At 47.4% G+C, this 23,443-nt stretch overlaps 2 long non-coding RNA genes across 2 annotated transcripts in view; one reads left to right on the top strand and one right to left on the bottom strand.

Moving 5' to 3' along the window:
- Positions 1 to 1,202, bottom strand: part of LOC125964044 (uncharacterized) — a 66,532-nt gene extending 65,330 nt beyond the window's left edge. Inside the window, exon 1 of the long non-coding RNA XR_007476564.1 lies at positions 1,156 to 1,202. This is a non-coding gene — a long non-coding RNA (uncharacterized LOC125964044). The remainder of the gene's footprint in view (positions 1 to 1,155) is intronic.
- LOC125964043 (uncharacterized) overlaps positions 1 to 23,443 on the top strand; it is a 365,140-nt gene that overhangs the window by 289,562 nt on the left and 52,135 nt on the right. The window lies entirely within an intron of this gene.

Raw genomic sequence — 23,443 nt, 5'->3', positions numbered from 1 at the left:
GTTTAGGAAATACAGGATTAAAGAACGTTTAACAGATGCTTTTTGCAGGACTTCTCGGAGCCTTTGAAATGCTACTGTTGATTGGGAACATCCAAGAAGGAAGCAGAGGATGGGGTATCCCCCAGTATTATTCAGCAGGCCACAGAGCATCTCCCAGGACTGGTACCCAACGGAACCTTCTAAAATGGAGTGAAATAGTGTCTAGAGGAAGCTTCAGAGAGAGACACAAATGTCCACAGCGGCCACATCTCTGTGAGGTTTTGGGAAATTCTGCATCCTCTTCTATGAGGCCTAAATCCCCACCTGGGAACCGCCAATGAGTAAGAGAAGGGCACTGCCCAAGCTGGTGTCCACGTGGACACATGTTGTGTGAAAGTATGTATGCAACGGGAGGGGTCCGCCGGGGTCCTCTCTGGGAGTCACAGGGCTCCCAGGCACTAAAGACCCTGACACACCCCTGAGTCCCTGAGGACCCTGCCCTGTACACCCCCGTTTCCATCCCTGGTCTCCACCCTTCTCCTCTGCTACAACTCCTCCCTCCCCCAACCATGTTCCAATGTGTCCCTTACACAGCTGTCTCTCAGATAAGCACACAAGTTTCTTTTACAACCACAGAGAAACATATCTGTGCTACCAGATTACCATGCAAAGCCAAAACGCTTTGAGAAATCTTAGGGATTAACAGTGCCCATCCCCAGCTCCATTAAAGACCAGATTGCATTGAGCCCAGGACTCCTTGGTCCCCTTCACGAGCCCTCCTCCTCTCAGCCCTTCCTAGGGGTCAGTCTCAACCCCAGGTGCCTTCCCCAGGGCCGGGCACCTTTTTTCCAACTCCCATCGCTAAATTCCACATCTCAGCACTCACTCCTTTTCTCTGACCCCAAAGCCCATCTCATCCCTTGGGCAGTGCTGTGCTCCCCAAATATGCCCTGAGGTCAACAGATCTCCCCCCAGACTCTCAGCAAACCTCTGGAAACAGCCTCCGGGACCCAGCGCACCCACAGAAGCCCGGCATGCCAAACTTCTCCCCCCAGCACACGCTTGTCATCCAAGGACAGTGCTGGCGCCAAAGCGCTTCCTTCACATGGGGACGCAACAACGTCTGAGCGGAACCAAAACCTGCGGCAGCCCAGCAGCCCCAGGCTCACGTCTCACCTCGCCGTGTCCTCCTCTCACCCACAGGCCTGCTGCCCACACCATCGTTCATCAGATTTTCTCCTTCTGGGTTGATAGAGTCCTTCACAGGCTTCTCATCAGGCTGAAAAGAAGTAAAGCATATTTTAATTCATACACTTTGGGATTCTTAAAAAAATGGGGTTTAGGGACACATAACATTATGATCTTCGAAATCCAGCCGCCTCATTTTCCCAGAAGAGCAAACTCGGGCTGAGGGGGGTGAGGAGAGGTACAGTTCTGAGAGGAGGTATCTTCAGAAGGACGCTTTTAAAAATGTCAGATTTTATTACTGTGAACACATGAACCCTTCCCGTGAATGTGGTTCCCGGGCATGGCTTTACGGCAGCTCAGCAATGAGACTACGTTTAGAGAGAAAACTTCCAAAACGATCACACAAACCAGCATTAACACAGAGAGCAGAACAGAAACAACACACACTGAAGTGCAGGTGTGGGACTCAGAGAGATGCCCGGAGTGGAGACTGGCACCCACAGGCAGGGCCTCCCGGCACCTCTCTGAGCTCCTGGCAGGTGAGCAGATCTGCCTTCCCAGAAGCCCACCTGTCTGCAACCCCACCCTGGGCACAGGGCTCGGAGGCAGGTCTTGGGCTTCCACTGGGACCCAGAGACACTTGGTGCCAGGGCCAGGGAAGCACCAAGTCTCCCCTCCCACCCTGCTTGTGTGCTGTATGCAAACGCTTAATGATCTCACCTCACTCCCAGTTGATGCTGCTGGGCAGTCCTCCCCTGGCCAGCCTGTCTAGCTGCCCTGACCTTGACAACCACAGCAAAGCTGAGAAGACACACACACACACACACACACACACACACACACACACACAGAATTCATTCACCCTGCCTGAATTTGCCAGGACAGCTCCACATGGGACGTCGTAACAAGGTCCAGGACAGAGACACGATGGGTGCTGAGTACAAGCTCCCCACAGCACCTTGGCCCCTTAGCAAGGAGGAAAGGAGCCGCTGAGGTTCTGGAGAGTTCACCCCATGCCCAGCACCCTGAGTGCCCTTCTCTCTTAGTGTGTACATAGCCTGCTGGGGGAAGCCAGAGATATGCATGAAAGAGCAGCACGAGGGTCCCTATGGGTCCCTAGCCACCGAAATGCATGAGTCATGCAGAGGTCGATGGCCACAGGAGGTCAGTGAGGGATATTAGGGACCAGGAAAATTTAAGGAAAGGAGGCTACAAAATGGGTTAACTGTGGAAAGGAGAGTGTTGTGAACGGGTCGTTCCAAATGGGGGAGCAGTGAGAGCCAGGGGGCGGAGGTAGAGGTGCAGATGGGCAGGAGCATGGGCCGCAGTGCAGGAAGCTGGGAGCCCAGCCCTTCCCCAAGGCCAAGGTGAAGAGGGGGCCTCCGCTTCCTCCTCCCACAGCCCACTGCGAGCCCCTCAGCTGGCATTTCCTCCTTCTCCCCCCAACCCCAAAATATTTCCTCTTCTCAAAATGACTACCTTCCAGCAGTTCCTTGAGGGGCTTTTAATGGCCTTTGAAATATAAGCCTGGGGCTGCAAACACCGCCCGGCCAATTTGCTGGAACACTTCGCCTCACCAGAAATTCCTTCTAAAATGACTTTTCTTCTTCCACCACAAACACAGTCTTTGGAGCAATGGGCCTTTTAATCATCAATTATAAGTCTTTTTTTTTTTTTAACATCTTTACTGGAGTATAATTGCTTTACAAAGTTGTGTTAATTTCTGCTGTATAACAAAGTGAATCAGCTATATGCATACATCTATCCCTATATCCCCTCCCTCTTGAGTCTCTATCTCACCCTCCCTATCCCACCCCTCTAGGTGGTGACAAAGCACTGAGCTGATCTCCCTGTGCTATGCGGCTGCTTCCCACTAGCTATCTATTTTACTTTGGGTAGTGTATATATGTCCATGCCACTCTCTTACTTCGTCCCAGCTTATCCTTCCCCCTCCCCGTGTCCTCAAGTCCCTCGTCTACATCTGCGTCTTTATACCTGTCCAGCTCTAAGTTCTTCAGAACCATTTTTTTTGAGATTCCATATATATATATATGTGTGTGTGTGTGTGTTAGCATACGGTATTTGTTTTTCTCTTTCTGACTTACTTCACTCTGTATGACAGACTCTAGGTCCATTCACCTCACTACAAATAACTCAATTTCGTTTCTTTTTATGGCTGAGTAATATTCCATTGTATATATGTACCACATCTTCTTTATCCATTCATCTGTCCATGGACACTTAGGTTGCTTCCATGTCCTGGCTATTGTAAATAGAGCTGCGCTGAACATTGTGGTGCATGACTCTTTTTGAATTATGGTTTTCTCAGGGTATATGCCCAGTAGTGGGATTGCTGGGTCATATGGTATTTCGATATTTAGTTTTTTAAGGAACCTCCATACTGTTCTCCACAGTGGCTGTATCAATCTACATTCCCACCAACAGTGCAAGAGTGTTCCCTTTTCTCCACACCCTCTCCAGCATTTTTTGTTTATAGATTTTTTGATGATGTCCATTCTGACCAGTGTGAGGTGATACCACTTTGTAGTTTTGATTCACATTTCTCTGATGATTAGTGATGTTGAGCATCCTTTCATGTGTTTGTTGGCAATCCGTATATCTTCTTTGGAGAAATATCTGTTTAGGTCTTCTGCCCATTTTTGGATTGGGTTGTTGGTTTTTTTCATATTGAGCTGCATGAGCTGCTTGTATATTTTGGAGATTAATCCTTTGTCAGTTGCTTCATTTGCAAATATTTCCTCCCATTCTGAGGGTTGTCTTTTCATCTTGTTTATGGATTCCTTTGCTGTGCAAAAGCTTTTAAGTTTCATTAAGTCCCATTTGTTTATTTTTGTTTTTATTTCCATTACTCTAGGAGGTGGATCAAAAAGGATCTTGCTGTGATTTATGTCATAGAATGTTCTACCTATGTTTTCCTCTAAGAGTTTTATAGTGTCTGGCCTTACATTTAGTTCTTTAATCCATTTTGAGTTTATTTTTGTGTATGGTGTTAGGGAGTGTTCTAATTTCATTTTTTTACATGTAGCTGTCCAGTTTTCCCAGCACCACTTATTGAGGAGACTGTCTTTTCTCCATTGTATATTCTTGCCTCCTTTATCAAAGATAAGGTGACCGTATGTGCGTGGGTTTATCTCTGGGCTTTCTATCCTGTTCCATTGGTCTATTTTTCTGCTTTTGTGCCAGTACCATACTTTCTTGATTACTGTAGCTTTGTAGTATAGTCTGAATTCAGGGAGCCTGATTCCTCCAGCTCCGTTTTTCTATCTCAAGATTGCTTTGGCTCTGTGGGGTCTTTTGTGTTTCCATACAAATTGTGAAACTTTTTGTTCTAATTCTGTGAAAAATGCCATTGGTAGTTTGATAGGGATTGCACTGAATCTGTAGATTGCTTTGGGTAGTATAGTCATTTTCACAATGTTGATTCTTCCCATCCAAGAATATGGTATATCTCTCCATCTGTTTGTATCATCTTTAATTTCTTTCATTAGTGTCTTATAGTTTTCTGCATATGGGTCTTTTGTCTCCTTAGGTAGGTTTATTCCTAGGTATTTGATTCTTTTCATTGCAATGGGAAATGGGAGTGTTTCTTTAATTTCCCTTTCAGATATTTCATCATTAGTGTATAGGAATGCAAGAGATTCCTGTGCATTAATTTTGTATGCTGCTACTTTACCAAATTCATTGATTAGCTCTAGTAGTTTTCTGGTAGCATCTTTAGGATTCTCTATGTATAGTATCATGTCATCTGCGTACAGTGACAGTTTTACTTCTTTTCCGATTTGGAGTCCTTTTATTTCTTTTTCTTCTGTGATTGTTGTGGCTAAAACTTCCAAAACTATGTTTAATAATAGCGGTGAGAGTGGGCAACCTTGTCTTGTTCCTGATTTTAGAGGAAATGGTTTCAGTTTTTTTCCCACTGAGAATGATGTTGGCTGTGGGTTTGTCATAAAAGGCCTTTATTATGTTGAGGTAAGTTCCTGCTTTGCCTCCATTCTGGAGAGTTTTTATCATAAATGGGTGTTGAATTTTGTCGAAAGCTTTTTCTGCATCTGTTGAGATTATCATATGGTTTTTATCCTTCAGTTTCTTAATATGGTGTATCACACTGATTGATTTGCATACATTGAAGAACCCTGCATTCCTGGGGTAAACTCCATTTGATCATGGTGTATGATCCTTTTAATGTGCTGTTGGATTCTGTTTGCTAGTACTTTGTTGCGGATTTTTGCATCTGTGTTCATCAGTGATATTGGCCTGTAGTTTTCTTTTTTTGTGACATCTTTGTCTGGTTTTGGTATCAAGGTGATGATTGCCTCGTAGAATAAGTTTGGAAGTGTTCCTCCCTCTGTTATATTTTGGAAGAATTTGAGAAGGATAGGTGTTAGCTCTTCTCTAAATGTTTGATAGAAATCGCCTGTGAAGCCATCTGGTTATGGGCTTTGTTTCTTGGAAGATTTTTTTTTCTTTTTCTTTTTTCGGTACACGGGTCTCTCACTGTTGCGGCCTCTCTCGTTGCAGAGCACAGGTTCTGAACGTGCAGGCTCAGCGGCCATGGCTCACAGGCCCAGCCACTCCACGGCATGTGGGATCCTCCCAGACCGGGGCACGAACCCGTGTCCCCTGCATCAGCAGGCAGACTCCCAACCACTGCGCCACCAAGGAAGCCCCTCTTGGAAGATTTTTAATCACCGTTTCAATTTCAGTGCTTGTGATTGGTCTGTTTATATTTTCTATTTCTTCCTGGTTCAGTCTTGGAAGGTTGTGCTTTTCTAAGGACTTGTCCATTTCTTCCAGGTTGTCCATTTTATTGGCATATAGTTGCTTGTAGTAATCTCTCATGATCCTTTGTATTTCTGCAGTGTCAGTTGTTACTTCTCCTTTTCATTTTCTATCCTGTTGATCTGAGTCTTCTCACTTTTATTCCTGATGAGTCTGGCTAATGATTTATCAATTTTGTTTATCTTCTCAAAGAACCAGCTTTTAGTTTTATTGATCTTTGCTACTGTTTCCTTCATTTCTTTTTCATTTATTTCTGATCTAATCTTTATGATTACTTTCCTTCTGCAAACTTTGGATGTTTTGGTTCTTCTTTCTCTAATTGCTTTAGGTGTAAGGTTAGGTTGTTTATATGAGACTTTTCTTGTTTCTTGAGGTAGGATTGTATTGCTATAAACTTTCCCCTGAGAACTGCTTTTGCTGCATCCCATAGGTTTTCATTGTCCTGTCGTGTTTTAATTGTCATTTGTTTCTAGGTATTTTTTTGACTTCCTCTTTGATTTCTTCAGTGATCTCTTGGTTACTTAGTAGCATATTGTTTAGCCTGCATGTGTTTGTATTTTTTACAGTTTTTTTCCCATAATTGATATCTAGTCTCATAGCATTGTGTTCAGAAAAGATACTTGATACAATTTCAATTTTCTTCAATTTACCAGGGCTTGATTTGTGACCCAAGATATGGTCTATCCTGGAGAATGTTCCATGAGCACATGAGAAGAAAGTGTATTCTGCTGTTTTGGGATGGAATGTCCTATAAATATCAATTAAGTCCATCTGGTTTAATGTGTCATTTAAAGCTTGTATTTCCTTATTAATTTTCATTTTGGATGATCTTTCCATTGGTGAAAGTGGGTGTTAAAGTCCCCTACTATTATTGTGTTACTGTCGATTTCCCCTTTTATGGCGGTTAGCATTTGCCTTATGTATTGAAGTGCTCCTATGTTGGGTGCATAAATATTTACAATTGTTATATCTTCTTCTTGGATTGATCCCTTGATCATTATGTAGTGTCCTTCTTTGTCTCTTGTAACAGTCTTTATTTTAAAGTCTATTTTATCTGATATGAGAATTGCGACACCAGCTTTCTTTTGATTTCCACTTGGAAGGAATATCTTTTTCCATCCCCTCACTTTCAGTCTGTATGTGTCCCTAGGTCTGAAGTGGATCTCTTGTAGACAGCATGTATATGAGTCTTGTTTTGGATCCATTCAGCCAGTCTTTGTCTTTTGGCTGGAGCATTTAATCCATTTACATTTAAGGTAATTATCGATATGTATGTTCCTATTACCATTTTCTTAATTGTTTTGTGTTTATTTTTGTAGTCTTTTCCTTCTCTTGTGTTTCCTGCCTAGAGAAGTTCCTTTAGCCTTTGTCATAAAGCTGGTTTTGTGGTGCTGAATTCTCTTAACTTTTGCTTGTCTTTAAAGGTTTTAATTTCTCCATTGAATGTGAATGAGACCCTTGCTGGGTAGGGTAATCTTGGTTGTAGGTTCTTCCCTTTTATCACTTTAAAATGTCCTGCCACTCCCTTTGGCTTACAGATTTTCTGCTGAAAGATCAGCTGTTAACCTTATGGGGATTCCCTTGTATGTTATTTGTTGCTTTTCCCTTGCTGCTTTTAATATTTTTCCTTTGTATTTAATTTTTGATAGTTTGATAAATATGTGTCTTGGCATGTTTCTCCTTGGCTTTATCCTGTATGGGACTCTCTGTGCTTCCTTGATTGACTATTTCCTTTCCCATGTTAAGGAAGTTTTCAACTATAATCTCTTCAAATATTTTCTCAGACCCTCTCTTTTTCTCTTCTTCTGGGACCCCTATAATTCAAATGTTGGTGCATTTAATATTGTCCCAGAGGTCTCTGAGATGGTCCTCAATTCTTTTCATTCTTTTTTCTTTATTCTGCTCTGCAGCAGTTATTTCCACTATTTTATCTTCCAGGTCACTTATCCGTTCTTCTGCCTCAGTTATTCTGCTATTTCATTTATTGTGTCATTCATCACTGTTTGTTTGCTCTTTAGTTCTTCTAGGTCCTTGTTAAACGTTTCTTGTGTTTTCTCCATTCTGTTTCCAAGATTTTGGATCATCTTTACTATCATTACTCTGAATTCTTTTTCAGGTAGACTGCCTGTCTCCTCTTCATTTGTTAGGTCTGGTGGGTTTTTATCTTGCTCCTTCATCTGCTGCATATTTCTCTGTCTTCTCATTTTGTTTAACTTTCTGTGTTTGGGGTCTCCTTTTTGCAGGCTGCAGGTTTGTAGTTCCCATTGTTTTTGGTGTCTGCCCCCAGTGGATGAGGTTGGTTCAGTGGGTTGTGTAGGCTTCCTGGTGGAGGGGACTGGTGCCTGTGTTCTGGTGGGTGTGGCTGGATCTTGTCTTTCTGGTGGGCAGGTCCACGTCCGGTGGTGTGTTTTGAGGTGTCTGTGACCTTATTATGATTTTAGGCAGCCTCTCTGCTAATGGGTGGGTTTGTGTTCCTGTCTTACTAGTTGTTTGGCACTGGAATTTGCTGGCAGTTGGGCGGTGCTGGGTCTTAGCATTGAGACAGAGATCTCTGGGAGACCTCTCACCAATTGATATTATGTGGGGCTGGGAGGTCTCTGGTGGTCCAGTGTCCTGAACTCTTCCACCTCAGAGGCTCAGGCCTGAGTCCAGGCCAGAGCACCAAGACCCTGTCAGCCACATGGCTCAGAAGAAAAGGGAGAAAAAAGGAAAGAAAAAAAATTAAAAATAAATTTAAAAAAGAAAAAAAGTTATTAAAATTAAAAAATAATATAATGATAAAAAAAGAAGAGAGCAACGAAACCAATAAATAAATCCACCAATTATAACAAGCGCCAAACACTAAACTAAGATAAACATAAATATCAGAAACAAATCAGTCACAGACAGCAAACCCCAAGTCTACAGTTGTTCCCAAAGTCCACCACCACAATTTTGGGACAATTTGTTGTCTAGTCAGGTATTCCACTGATACAGGGTACATCAAGTTGACTGTGGGATTTTAATCTGCTGCTCCTGAGGCTGCACAGAGAAATTGCCCTTTCTCTTCTTTGTTCGCACGGCTCCTGGGGCTCAGCTTTGGTTTTGGCCCCACCCCTGTGTGTAGGTCGCCCTCGGGCCTCTGTTCCCACCCAGACAGGAGGGGGTTAAAGCAACAGCTGATTAGGGGCTCTTGCTCATTCAGGCTGGGGGGAGGAAGGGATAGAGTACTTATAATCAGAATGCAGGGCGAGCCTGTGGTGGCAGAGGCCAGCATGACGTTGCAATAGCCTGGGGCACGCTGTGTGTTCTCCCAGGGAAGTTGTCCCTGGATCACGGGACCCTGGCAGTGGCGGGCTGCACAGGCTCCCGGGGGTGGTGGGGGGGGGGTGTGGATAGTGACCTGTGCTTGCACACAGGCTTCTTGGTGGCTGCATCAGCAGCGTTGGCATTTCATGCCCATCTCTGGGGTCTGAGCTGATAGCTGTGGCTCGCACCCATCTCTGAAGCTAGTTTAGGCAGTGCTCTGAATCCCCTCTCCTCACACACCCCGAAACAATGGTCTCTTGCCTCTTCCAGACATTTTTCCGGACTCCCTCCCAGCTAGCTGTGGTGCACTAGCCCCCTTCAGGCTGTGTTCACGCCGCCAACCCCAGTCCTTTCCCTGGGATCTGACCTCCGAAGCCCGAGCCTCAGCTCCCAGCCCCCACCCGCTGCGGCGGGTGAGCAGACAAGCCTCTCGGGCTGGTGAGTGCCAGTCGGCATCGATTCTCTGTGCGGCAATCTCTCCGCTTTGCCCTCCGCACCCCTGTTGCTGCGCTCTCCTCCGTGGCGTCGAAGCTACCCCCTCCGCCACCCGCAGTCTCCGCCCGTGAAGGGGCTACCTAGTGTGTGGAAACCTTTCCTCTTTCACAGGTCCGTCCCACTGATGCAGGTCCCGTCCCTATTCTTGTGTCTCTGTTTTTTTCTTTTGTCTTTTGCCCTACCCGGGTACGTGGGGGGTTTCTTGCCTTTTGGGAGGTCTGAGGTCTTCTGCCAGCGTTCAGTAGGTGTTCCGTAGGAGTTGTTCCACGTGTAGATGTATTTCTGGTGTATCTGTGGGGAGGAAGGTGATCTCCACATCTTACTCCTCCGCCATCTTGAAGGTCCCACTATAAGAAGTTTTAAAAGTCACTTTTAGAAGGCTGTCACAGCGAGCCTGCTCAGTTATTTTCTCTATTCCCAACGGACTGCCTGGTGGTGACAGGAAGCATGTGCCAGCAGGAGGCGGGTGGGTGGGAGCAGCCATCATCCATCACCCAGCGACAGGCCCCTGATGCCTGGGGGGTCCTCAGAGCACACATCTGCAGCCTGGGCAGCACAGGCATAATTTATCACAGGCAGGTTGTCGCCTGCACCCCATCGGGTTTATCTGTTTGCTGGCTGCTTCTCCTCTCGCTGACCTCCAAATGCTCCATTCCTGGGGACCCGGGTCTGGTCTCCCTCAACGCCACACACAGGCGCTGACATCCATGACTTCACTCACCATCTCTGGGCTGAGAGCTCCCGCACTTGTGTCTCCAGCTCAGACCCATATATCCAACAGCTTCCCTGATATCTCCTCCAACTCAAAATGTCCAAGACAGAATACGTGTGCCTGTGTGTATTTCCCCCAAAGGCACCTCAGCTAATGGCACCACCATCCCCCAAGGCTGCAGCCTTGCAGCCATCCTTATTCTCTTTCTCCTCATCACCACACCCCATCCAGCTCTACCCACGAGTTTGCCTGCCTTTACCTCCAAACTACACCATGAATCCAACACTTGGTCCCACCTCCACTGCTAATAGCCTCTTCCAAGCACCGCCATCTCTCCTCACCCGGCAGCCCAGCCTCCTCCCGCTCTGCTTTAAATGCAGCCAGGGAAGCAGCCCTGCAATTAGCATAATTACAGCAGCGTCCCCACCCACTGCCAGCCCGGCCTTGACTTGAGAGGTTCAAGTGCAGTTGGGGGAATGCCCTCCCCACTGCCAGGTGATGTGAGGGGGGCAGCACTTAAAGGGGGCATGAGGGAGCTGGACAGTGGCCTCTCGTGCTCATAGCTGAGGGCTCTGGCAGAATGGAATCAAGGTCCTATTCGCAGGTAAACTGGGGGTGGCAATGGAGACCCTACCCCCAGCCTGGCCTTCAGGCCCTCAAATATTTCCCCTTCCAGCCTATTCACCCAGCCCTAACAGCAGGAGCCCCACTTTCCCTGCTCAGAGCCCTGGCATCCAAACACACTTCCCCATTCCCTACCCTTTTAGCCTCATCAAAATCCAAAATCCAGCCATGCTTCAGCTCTCAGCTTAATGTCCCCTTCTCAAGGAAACTCCCTGCCCCAGAGCCAGGTCAGTCTTATCACCCCATGCTTCCCCCTTGGAGCATGTATCCCATCACCCCTGAGTAATGGATTCACCAACTGGGTGTTGTTTTTGCTTTGTTGATTTTTTCATTTAGCTGACTTTAAGTTTGGTGAGGGCCAGGACTGAGCTTGTTTTGTTGATCCCAGGGCCTTTCACACACTAGGTTCTCAGTAAATATTGATTGAACAGATGCATAATTCAGCATTTTTCTAAGTAGGAGCCCAAGGAATCAAGACAGAAAGACGAGAGAGGGAGAGCACTTGGATCCTTCCTGAATGGGGGGATTAAAACCCATGCAGCTGAAAAGCCTAGTTATTTTCAAACAAGGTATCCAGGGAAAGACCAAATATGGCATTTAAAAATAAGTACATGGCAAATGCAACATAACTGACGGGAGCAAGGAGCTTTGCTACACCCCAGGGAGAAGTCCAGCTGCTGGACAGTCACACCTGCTGGACACTTGCCAGCTCTCCCAGAGCTGGGGAAGGGTCGGGCTGGACACTCAGGTATGTGCAAGATGATGCCAACCAAACTGAGGGCTCTCACGTGGCATTTCTTCTCTGCCTGGAGTCACCGTCATCCCAGCCCAGGCTTCTTCCTTTTCTCTTTAGTTCTAGAAATATGTTGCTTTCACTACAATTTTTACTCCTTGGGGAATCATCCCTCCTGCTCTCCATGTGGTACTGTGAGGCTATTCATGACAGTTCCCCTTTCCCAGGCCCAGCCTCTGGCCACAGACGTGCGCAGGTGTGTCAAGCCAAAACAGGTACAACCCCATGTCCCCTTAAACACAGTAATTGGTCCAGGTGGACACCTGACCCAGCAAGCCCAATCATTTTCAGGTTTATATATCCATCCACGGAGAGGAAGCTTACCTTCTACTGACTCACCAAGCTAGGATCATGTGAGCCTAGAGATGCTAGTAGCACTTTTCCCTATGTGAAGGAAGCCCATCTACGGCAGGAGAGGATGAGACTCTCCATCAGAGAGAGCAGAGCCAAGAGAGGGAGAAGGTGGGAGAAAGAGAATCATTTCTGCTGCTAAATCCAGCCTTGCCTGAAGGCAGACACCCCTGAATTTCTCAGTTACATGAGTCAATAAACATCCTTTTTGGCTCAAGTAGGTTTGCCTATCATTTACAATCAAGTGTTTAGATGAATATAGCCCTCATCGTTGGGAGCTCCCACGATTAACCCCTGTGTCCATGAACAAACTTGTCTCTTCCAACTCGGGGCCAAGTGTCTACGATTATAGTCTGAGAGGAAGAGCTGGCCATGCCTGGCTAGTAGGCCAGAGAAGAGAAACCCCAGCTGGGTCCAGGCTCCATGCCTCAACTCAGTCCCCAGAGATGCAGCTCCCCTGCAGGCCTCATGTTTCTCCACCATGGACTTCAGAAGCTCTAAACACAAGAGCTGTTATTTCTACTTCCCAGGCCCAGGAGCGCTTTCTGGAGTTCCAGCCCCTCTCTCCTAAATGGAAGTAAATCCTCTGGAAGCCCACCACTCAGCCCACTCTTAGGGGCAGAAATGTGGTCTTTCTGGGTGGAATAGAAATGCCTCTCTGAATGGTGCTCCCAGCCACACTTTGTTATTTCAATAAACGTGTTCAGCTCCTATTCCGTGCCAGGCACTGTGCTAGGCTTTGGGGCTACAAAGACCCTGTACCAAATGGTCTACTGTCTACGTGGTATCATTGTGGCCCCTTCTACACTCTCTCCTGAATCACAGGAGAATCCCAGAGTCCCTTGTCCACAGGGTTCCAGTTAGATTCTGCCAGCAAGAGCCACTCATGGGAGATCCAGAAGGCTAAGGAGAGGTAGAAGCCATGCTTTTCATGTAGCAGCAGCTGGGAGCAGGCGATCTGAGGTTTCGTCACTAGCTTCCAGGTTTGCTCTGAGAATCTCCTACTCCAATACTACAGGTGGCTGAGACCATCATCCGCAGCATCCCGTGAGATGTCTATACTTTCAAATTCCTGAATGTGAACTTTTTGACCTTTGCTTCCCCCACCCCACCTCCAACAACTGCGTGAGGCCCTAAATCCCTACAGTTGACCACTTTCTGCTCAAAATGCCTAATGCACTTTCTATTTTTTGTTTCTTCTAAAGGACCTTGCCTTCATCCTAGGTAAAGGCAGCAAGACCAAAGCTGTCCCGCAGCCACCCAGATGAAGACCTGGGCTGTCCTGGCACTGTTAAGAAAAGTCCTTGTCTCTAAAGCCTTGCCCAGCCATATTGTCCTGGGGGCCTGCTGGACACTAGACCATGGTTCTAGTGTAGTACCTAGTATATCGTGGTGAATCAGCTCAGCTGAGGATTATATGGCCATCGAAAACATGGATCGCACCAGACAAAAATAAGTGACCTTAGACTGGTGGGTATACTAGGGTTGAAAACACACACACACACACACACACACACACACACACACAAACACACACACACACACACACACACGCACACACATATATACAGTAAAACTGTATCTCCTTCCCTTAGACACTGAAAGGGTAAGATGAAACAATCCATAACAGGAATAAAACAGTCTGACCCGTAATTAACTGCTCATCTATGTGATATCTAGAAAGGGGCCCAGAGGAGCCATTAATGCCGGCACCAGTCACCCACCGTTATCTGTGTGCAGCCCTCATGGACGGGGGCTTCCCAACTCTCTCCTTGACTCTCAGGAACGCTCCTGTTGGGACCCTCTTATGACGCCCAGAGGGCCTTTCTTTTAATCCCACCTCTCTCTGAGTCCCAACCCCACTGCCTCCTTGGTTTCTTAATTCCCTCTGCTCGCCCCTCCTAGAACCCCACTTTTGGCCCCCTCGGTCTTCAGACTCAGTACTCCGTCATCCTGCTCCCACATCTGCCGCCATTTCCCAGTCCATTGCCCATCAAGCTTGAGAACGCGTCAGAGCCAGGCCCCCAGAGAGAGAATGAAGGAGACCCTGGTTTTCCCATCAGATATCCAGCAAACACCCAGGCCCCCACTCTGCCAAGGAGTCTGCCCTGGGCCCAGCGCTGCGTGCTATTTGCAGAAAGAGTGCCTGTCTCCATTCTCCCCCTGAGGTCTCCCAGCTCAGTGTATGCCCCAGAAAGGAGGTGTGTGCCACTCTCCAGCCGGAGCAGATGAGAATAGCAAACAGAAAAACCAGCCTTCCACACATGCATATGGAAAAACACAGGCAAAATGTTCACTGTTATATCAGGGTGGTAAGATGGTAGAGTTGTTTTTTAGAATTATTTTTAGAATAATAATTAGATAATAAATAATATTTTTAGAATAATATTTTTAGATAATAAATAATATTTTTAGAATAATTTTAGAATTGTTATTTTCTCAATAAAAAAGAAAATAAAGTATAAAGAGATCATTAGCTCTCTCAGGTCTTCCTTAAATGGGTGCTGAAATTAGCCCACACAGTACTGTGGGAGCAGCGCTTCCCCATCCTCTCTTTGTTTGAATAGTTGTCCCACTTTCAGAATGCCCTGTGACCTACTCTCCACTCAGTTCTCCCAACAGACTTGAGAGTTCCACGGCACTGTTATCTGAGCACTGTTTTGAGTTCTATCAGAAACATTCAACCACGTGCAGGCTGTGGGTGTGACCCGTGCCCAACCCTCAGTTCCCACCAGATTTCCTAGCTCAAGGTCCCTACTCTGAATCTCGACATTATCATCTCCATGGGGCAGAATGTGCAAACCAAGTTAACACTCCCACAGGGACTGGAGTCCAGGCCTCCCCGATCCATCCCCCAGTAGGAAGGCCCTCTCCAGGTCACCAAGTTGCCTACATCCCCATGTATGTTACACAGTCTAATGAAATTTGCTGGAATCTCCCCAGCCAATATTGCCAACTTTTATCTTCTGTTCTAAAAACCTGTCAAACACATCATCTCTGCCCCACAAAACAAATTTATTTTTTGAGTCATGCAGGAAAAAAATTGACGTTGAAATGCTGTGAGGGTAGAGGGTTTTGTCTTGGTGTCAGGCGTTGTGAAACCTAATGGAGCCATTCTTTGACAACATTATCTGTGTTTGGCTAATGTGGTGGAGCAGACAACGTGCTCTATTGAGCAGGAAGAATAGAACACACGGTCCTACAAAAGCAGAGAGTTGGCCCATTGTGGATAATTTTCTTCCACTGTTCATCCCGCAGATAGGCGCTCAATTACAGACACGTTCGCAGGTAAATTTCCATTCATTCTTTTATCACCTCCACACATTCATTTCATCACATTCATTTGATCAATAAAATTGTCATTTTCAAAATAGCTTGAAGCAGAGATGTGTGTCAGTAAACAAAGGGCAGGCTTCCCTATCACAGTATATTTTGTCCTGATTATTTTTTCTTTTACCCCTTAGAAATCTCTGTGGCTAATTCACTCTTTTGGTCCCTCTCGCCAACTTTTTTCCTATGAATGCAGCCCAGACTGGTTCTCAAATGAGCAGTAGCAGTAGTAAACCTTTCCTAAGCGCCATGTTCAAGGGCCTGGTCCCAGGGCTGAGGCTAGGTGGAGGGGATAAGAAGCACCCCTGTTGCTGAGGAATCCAGTCAAATGAAAGCAGAGCCAGGCAGCCCGAGCAATGGGACCACAGAGCTGACAGGTGGTCTGCCAAGGGTGGCCATGCAGGACAGGGACGGGGGCCCTCGGCAGCAGCAGGCACGGCTCACTGACCAAAGGCATGGGCGTCTGAATGCCCCAGGACCACTAAGAGAACTGCCCACAGAGCCAGACCCCAAGAGTCAGCTCAGCATATTTACCAAGTTCCAACTTCGTACAAGGTCTGAGGCTGGGTACCGAAGGGGCAAGGATGAATCAGCCAGGATCCCAGCCTCTGAGAAGCTGTCCTACAGCAAGAAATCAAGGCGAGGAAGCATCACTTCTGCCACAAACTCAGGTTAAAAGTGGGACTCGGACCCTGGAAGGTGTTTCTTCCAGGATGAAGCACTACTTGAAAGATCCATGCCAAGGGGATGGTTCTAGAAAATCCTGGCCAGCTCCATTATGAGCAGCACGTAGTCACACAGCAGGCTCACAGCAAGCCTGTGACATCAAGCGTCAGGGAAGCCAAGTGTGATGGTCAATTTTATGTGTCAACTTGGCTAGACCACTGGACCCAGATATTTGGTCAAACACTATTCTAGATGTTTTATGAAGGTATTTCCTAGACGAGATTATCATTTAAATCAGTGGACTCTGAGTAAAGCAGATTACCCTTCATGACATAGGTGGGCCTCATCCAATCAACTGAAGGCCTAGGTAGAAAAACAATGAGCTCCCCTGAAAAGAGGCAATTCTGCCAGCAGACAGCCTTTGGACTCAAACTGCACTATCAACCCTTCCCTGGGTGTCCAGTCTGCCAGCCCATCCTGCATATGTAGACGTGCCAGCCTCCACACTCGCAAGAGCCAGTCAAATCCTTAAAATAAATGTCTAGGGAGATGAGCTGATCTCTCTCACCTAACACAAAACTCCATTGCAATAGCCCCTTGAAAAAAATCTGCTTTCCCTCTTTAAAATATACATAATAAATGAATGGATGGATGGATGGATGGATGGATGGTTGGATGGTTGGATGGTTGGATGGTTGGATGGTTGGATGGATGGATGGATGGATGGATGGATGGATGGATGGATGGATGGATGGGTACATATATCCTGTTGATTCTGTTTCTCTGGAGAACCCTGACCAGTAACGCCAAGCAGCAGAAATCCACACATTCTGTGGCATGTGTGGCAACCACCTAGCCAGCCGCTTCCGGACAGAGAGGAGATTCACATCCCACTCAGAAAGTGCCAAGGTTTTGGACGTGGGTGAGGAGGGGCGCAGGAGCAGCAGGTGAAACCGAGAGTTGGGAGGGAAACAGGCGTTCCCCGTTTGCAGAGGCCTCCACAACATCCACACCCACCAGTCTCCTCCAGCGAGGGAGCAGGGGACAAAATCTGGACCACTGAGTAGCTCCTAGGCTCTGCCATCATCCTCAGGCCTCAGAGCTGCTTGCAGAGAAAGCAAACAGCATAATCTTCAGTCTACAGCAGGGGTCTCGGGAAGGCATGCACCTTGCCTTGGCTCCCAGAATGGATGAAGTACCTGGTAAGGAAACCCTAGGCACCCATCTGGAGAGCACCTCCTCCCTCTTCTGACCCAGAGAGAAACTGGCTCCTGGGTGCTGCTGGGTTGGCCACACCAGGAGTATCAGCTTTTTTTTTTTTTTTTTAATATTATTGAAATGTATCTCCTAATGAGATCAGTAGGGCCTTTATTTTATTTATTTATTTTTGGCTGCATTGGGTCTTCGTTGCTGCACACGGGCTTTCTCCAGCTGCGACGAGCGGGAGCAACTGTTCATTGCAGTGCACGGGCTTCTCACTGCTTTGGCTTCTCTTCTTGCGGAGCACAGGCTGTAGGCACACGGGCTTCAGTAGTTGTGGCTCGTGGGCTTAGCTGCTTCGCAGCATGTGGGTTCTTCCTGGACCAGGGATCGAACCCATGTCCCCTGCATTGGCAAGCAGATTCTTAACAACTGCGCCACTAGGGAAGTCCCAGAGTATTAGCTTCTATTACCAATTATGCTTCCGCATTGTTCGGGAGTCTTGGAGGAAATGTTTATTTTCCCAAAGCAGGACTTGGAGCAACGTGGATAAAGGTACCCGCTGTGCATGAATGGGAAGACAAGTATTGCAGCTGACCTTTCAGGCAGATGTTACCTGAAGGGTCCCCGTCCCTGCAGAGCCCACCCAGATGGGGGCAGACACCCAGGCTCATGGCTGAGAAGACTTCTGAGGGCACTGCAGGAACCCTTTCAGTGTGGCCTGCCAATCACACTCTTGCTTTGTCAATATGCATAAGTGTCGTGGATATCCATGAGCATCCCATCAACCTTGCAACAGTAACACGATTCCTTTTGTTGTGAAACAGCCTCTTAACATTGAGTGGTCTGCTGGGTCAGGGGAGGAGGCTGGGAAGGAAGCGCCCATCTCCTCTCTCTGTTCCTCAGTCTCCCGGCAGCAACACAAGACTACTATTTACTTACTGTAGCTAAAATCTGAAAATGCTGGGTGCTTTTCTGGGGAAGCTGCTGCATTCCAAATGCAAGCATGACCCTGTGAGCACCACTCACCTCCCCTGTACAAATGGAGACTGTGTTCAAATCGCATTTCTGTAAATAGAATTCTACTTCAGAGAGTTTTTCTTAAAACATTCTTTTATGACTGGCTCGTATGGGGTCAAGAGGGCTCTTCACACTTTAAACGGAGGACAAATGCAATAATGGAAGAGGATGTTCTGCAAACAGACACTTAAATGAACAGAGGAATGCTCAAAATTTATGGAAGCAGGTCATGCCACTTCGCTCCCTTGGAACACTGTTCCCTCGCTTTCCACCAGCTGACTGTTGTCTCTGAAAGTCGTGAGGACACTCTGTAACCATAAAGAGCTGCAGATGGGTGGGCAGTTTAAGCGACCCAGTGGAAACCAGAGGCCTTCGGTAAACAGGTGCAGGGGGGAGGAGAGCCAGAGGGCCGCCTCTTGAAGCTTCCGTGGACAGAGGGTCAGGTCCTCTCCCTGCAAAATCCAGATGAAACTAAGGGAGGCCCTAATCACACTTAGACAGAATCTGCCCACAGCGCAGGAGATCATCTTCTCCCTGGATGGTAAGATGGTGTCCTCTCGTCCTGCTTTGGACGGCACCTTCTGGGAGAAAATTCTCCGTCTCCACCCAGAACCCTGTCCACCCCCAGCCCCATTCCCATACTTCCTGCACTTCAGGTGCTAGCTTCTCACCTCAGATTTCCCCTCTGCTGTCTCTTCACCCACCAGACACTAGGAACTTAAAAGAAGGGGTTTCCCCACCACACAGCTTCAAATAAATCCTTGCCGGTTACACACTGAACTTTGTTTTTAAGGCATAAAATATGAAATACTCAACTGAGGGTTGTTTTTTTTTTTAATACAGTCAAATTTTTAACTTTGCCCCCCTGTGTTTAAACTCCATCTTTAAGACTTAGCACATTTGCAACAGGACACGACACATGGCTTTCCTAAGTAGCCAGGGTGCTGAGTATACACGGAACCCTCAGGACCAAATTCGGGGAGGATGCACAGAAGCGGGGAGCGTCTCCAGGACAGAACAAAGTCATGTCACTTAATCTGGGGCACATCTGGCAAAGCTCAGTCTCCAGTCCTGATGGTCCAAGGCAATTAACTGCTACCAGACATGCCTCTCGTCATCTTGCCCTCAAACCCATCCAGGCTTGAGGGCCAGCATGGGGCTGGGAACCAAGGATAACACCTGCAGCTGCAGGACCAGATGTTAAGGGGCTTCGGTGTGAACTTTGTGGTATTAAAAAAAAAAGTTCAAAAAACAAAAGAGAAAAGTTAAGTATGCTATCTTAGCTGGTATCCTTCGGAATGACTTTGAAAGCCTGATGGTAAAATAGAACCTTCTGGAATTTTTTTTCTCACAAAGTCATTGAAAGGAGAAATCAAGGAATAAGCTAGCTGGGATCTCTCACCCAGCAGACCCCTCTGGGCTTTTGCACTGAGGGAGAAGGTAGAGACCCCAGGGCCTCGTGACAACACAAACACCCCAAGAAGCAAGTATGCCTTCCCTCCTCTGCTACCCACGCACACAAAACCTGGCAGCGCCTGGAAGATAGAACAGAAAAGAATGAATTCGGTGAAATCAGCAGAATCACTGGGGCTGCAGGATGCCTAGGAACTTGTAGCTCAGTCCGTTCACTTCCAAGGCAGTTGTTCTAAGTGAGTAGTGTGAACCTGAGTTCAAGGACCAGTGGCAGGAAGGCCCATTTCTCAGCAGTGGGTTTGATGACCCTGAAGGGTAACCTGAGCGCTGCTGACAGTGTGGGGCAGGGGAGAGAATGCAGGAATTACCTTTCTAACCCCAAGTGCTCAGTGTGGTGTGTTTAACAGCTTCTCCTGTGTCTGCACCCCACTTTCAGCAGCATTAGTCTCAACAACAAGGTCTGAACTTTCAAAAGTCAAAGAAAGTGTCTACCCCTAAGTCAGGGTAGCACCTAAATTTTTTTTGAAAAGAAAAGTGTGTAAAAATAAATCCCAAACTACGTGGCCAGAGGAGACCAGTTGGCAGCTCAGGAAGGAGACAGGAGGAAGAAGCTGGGACCAGCGTGAGGACTCTGCTCACAGTGTGTGTCCCACAACTGCTAAGGGTAAAGGGCCAAGTGGGAGAAGCGTTGTCACCCTCCCTCCCTCCCTTCCCAGCGGGGCTGCCTGGAAATAGACAGTAGGACTCACTCCTCCGTGCAAGGTCCCTCCCAGCCCTGACAGCCCAGACGAAGAGGACAGCACTGGCTTCCACTCGGTCCATAGACATTAATTGGGCACCTGCTGTTTGCCAGGCCCAGCTGTGCGATCTGAACATACCACATTACACAAAAGTGTGGCCAGGCTGGGGATATAGACATTTAATAAGTAATTAACCAGTTTTGATAAGCATACAGTTGGGACAGGTGCTTCAAGCCACGGGTGTGCCACGTGCATGCCACGTGCTTGCTGGCCACTTTGCTTCCTCAGACGCAGCCCATTCTCGAGAGCAAGGAGAGCTTGGGAATCACACCTAAGCCCTTCCTCTGCATACACCTGCCCATGCAGGGCTTCTGACTTCTGAGGATCTGAGTCACAGGACCACCCTGATGCCTGGGGCCACCACTCCTCGGGTTACCCCTCTAACAGGTGACACACAGGGGCTGGTCCAGAAGCGCAAAGCTGTCAGATCCTCTGGTTCACCTCGCACAACCTCCTCAGTGCCCTGTGTCCAGCCCTACTGATCTCCCCTGGACGTGATGACTGCGTTACTTGTATTTCAGAAACTCAGTCGCCTTTCACATTGCCCCACGCCAGATTCATCAGCCTCAAACACCACCCTTAACTCATCATTCCACCCCTCAAAAGTGCTATACTATTTCCAAATGGGTACCAGCCCATTCCGCCATATTTCTCTTACACACCCACATAAAACGTCTACTTTTGAAAAAAATGTTATTGAGTTCTGATATAGCCACTTAACAGGTTATCTCATTTACCAAAATTAGACAGACTTCTTCATAAGCCCCCTTTCTCTTCAGCCCTTCTCCACACATCCTATGTTACTCCTGCCTCAGGTTTTGGTTTCAGACCTAAAGGGCCCTCTCCCATCTTAATTCTCACTGCCCTTCAAGGCTTATTCAGGGTTTGCCTCTTCTGTGAAGCCTTCCTGCATTGCTCTCATCCGTGGAGGCCTGGCTGAAATCCCAACCTGAACAAAAGGTGTTCCCGCAGCATCTCGGATGCTCCCTGGGATGCAGAGATAGCAGGAGGACTGCCTGAGGCAGCCCCAGAGCCCAACCCTCTTCCCTACACAACACTGAAGCCTCCCCGGGCCTGGGAATTCCTCAAACACAATCATCAAAGGGCCAGAAACTAGGAGCTCATGCCTGGAGCCAACCAGAGCTAGGCTCAGGAGTTTGAAATGTCCCAGGTTTGGGTTCTGTGCTTTCTGTCAAGTTTACCATCCCCTTTGCTGGCCCCTCTCCCTCTGCTCCACCTCTAAGTGCTAGAGGGCTCTCAGAGCCCTCTCGTTCCCCATCTACCCCAGCCCCATGGGGATCCCGTCAGAGCTGTGGCTTTAAATGCCACGTAGGTGCCTGTGGCTTCTGTGTTTACATCACAGACCCAGACATTTCCCCTGGGCTCTATCCAGAGTCATACATCCAAGCTCCTCCTCGGTGTCTCCACATAGAATGTCTAAAGTAATCTTTAGCTCAACATGCCTGAAATTGCACTCTTGATACTCAATTCCCACCTCTTACAAAATTCATTCCTCCCCCAGGCTTCACCATCTTGGTAAAGAACCCCACCATCCATTTATCCAGGTGCTCAGGATAAAAATCTAGGCATCCTCCATGATGCCTCTCTTTCCTTCACCACCACCCCTACCACGGTGAAAACAAACAGCTACTCCAGGCGGCTCCACCTCCAAAATAAATCTTGAACCCAACCACCTCTTGACACTATACTGCGCCATTCTGGTTCATTTACCATCATGTCTGCCTGGAAGCACCGACTCCACTGTTCTTCCTGCTTCCGTGCTTGTCTGCTGTCCGTCCTCCACAGAGAAGCCAGAGTGATCACATCACTCTGTGATGTGATACCCTCCAGGGGCTCCTACACTAAACCCTGAACTCCTTACCGTGGCCCCAAGGTCACACATGATCTGTCCCCTAATATTTCTCCAGCCTCAGTTCCTGTCACACCCCTTCTGATCAATCTTCTCCTGGTCCTCAAACACAACCAGCCTGGCCAAACCTCAGGGTCTTTGCACGAGCTGATCCCTCTCGAGAGAGTGTTCAGCCTTCACGTCACATTATGGGCTCTTTCATGTCAATCAAATCTATACTTAAACGTCACCTCCTCAGAGAAGCCTTCCCAGACCACCTAATTTAAAGTAGCTCCCCACATCTCCCTCCATCATTTTTGACTCATTGTCCCTGCTTTATTTTACGTCCATGCAAATATTACTCCCTAAAGGCATCTTATTCATTTATTTTTGTACTTGTTTATTGTCTGTTTCCACCAATGGAGGGTAAGCTCCAGGAGGGCAGGAGGTTATCTGCCATGTCCACTGCTGCATCCCAGTGCCCAGGACAGTGCTCGGAACTTAGTAGGCACTTAATAAATGTGTACTGGATATCTCCTAAACTCTGTGACATGGTCTCTACGCTGAGTCCTGCAAGATAACACTCCTGGTCTGAACAAAGAAAGAGCACAAACTGAGCTGGGGCTTCCAAAAGAAAGTTCATGGGGAGATGCCTCCTCGTGGGCCATCTTAGTAACCTTCTGGTGATTGGCTTTCCAGGAAGAGCAGACTGGAGCAAAGGACAGGCCAAGATGGTCAGGGAGCATCTCAACCCCAGGGCCATCCTCATCTCGAGAAGAAGTCATCAAGCCCCTGTCCAACAGGGGAGAGCTCACCCTACACACCACCCAACAGAAATATAGTATAAGCCACAAACAAGGGCCAAATAGGTAACTATGAATTGTCTAATGGCCACATTTAAAAAAGGAGAAAAGAAACAAGTGAAATTAATTTTA

The sequence above is a fragment of the Orcinus orca genome, chromosome 3 (assembly GCF_937001465.1).
Source record: "Orcinus orca chromosome 3, mOrcOrc1.1, whole genome shotgun sequence".
In the NCBI taxonomy this organism is placed as follows: Eukaryota; Metazoa; Chordata; class Mammalia; order Artiodactyla; family Delphinidae; genus Orcinus; species Orcinus orca.
This window is presented reverse-complemented; position numbering and strand designations above follow the sequence as displayed.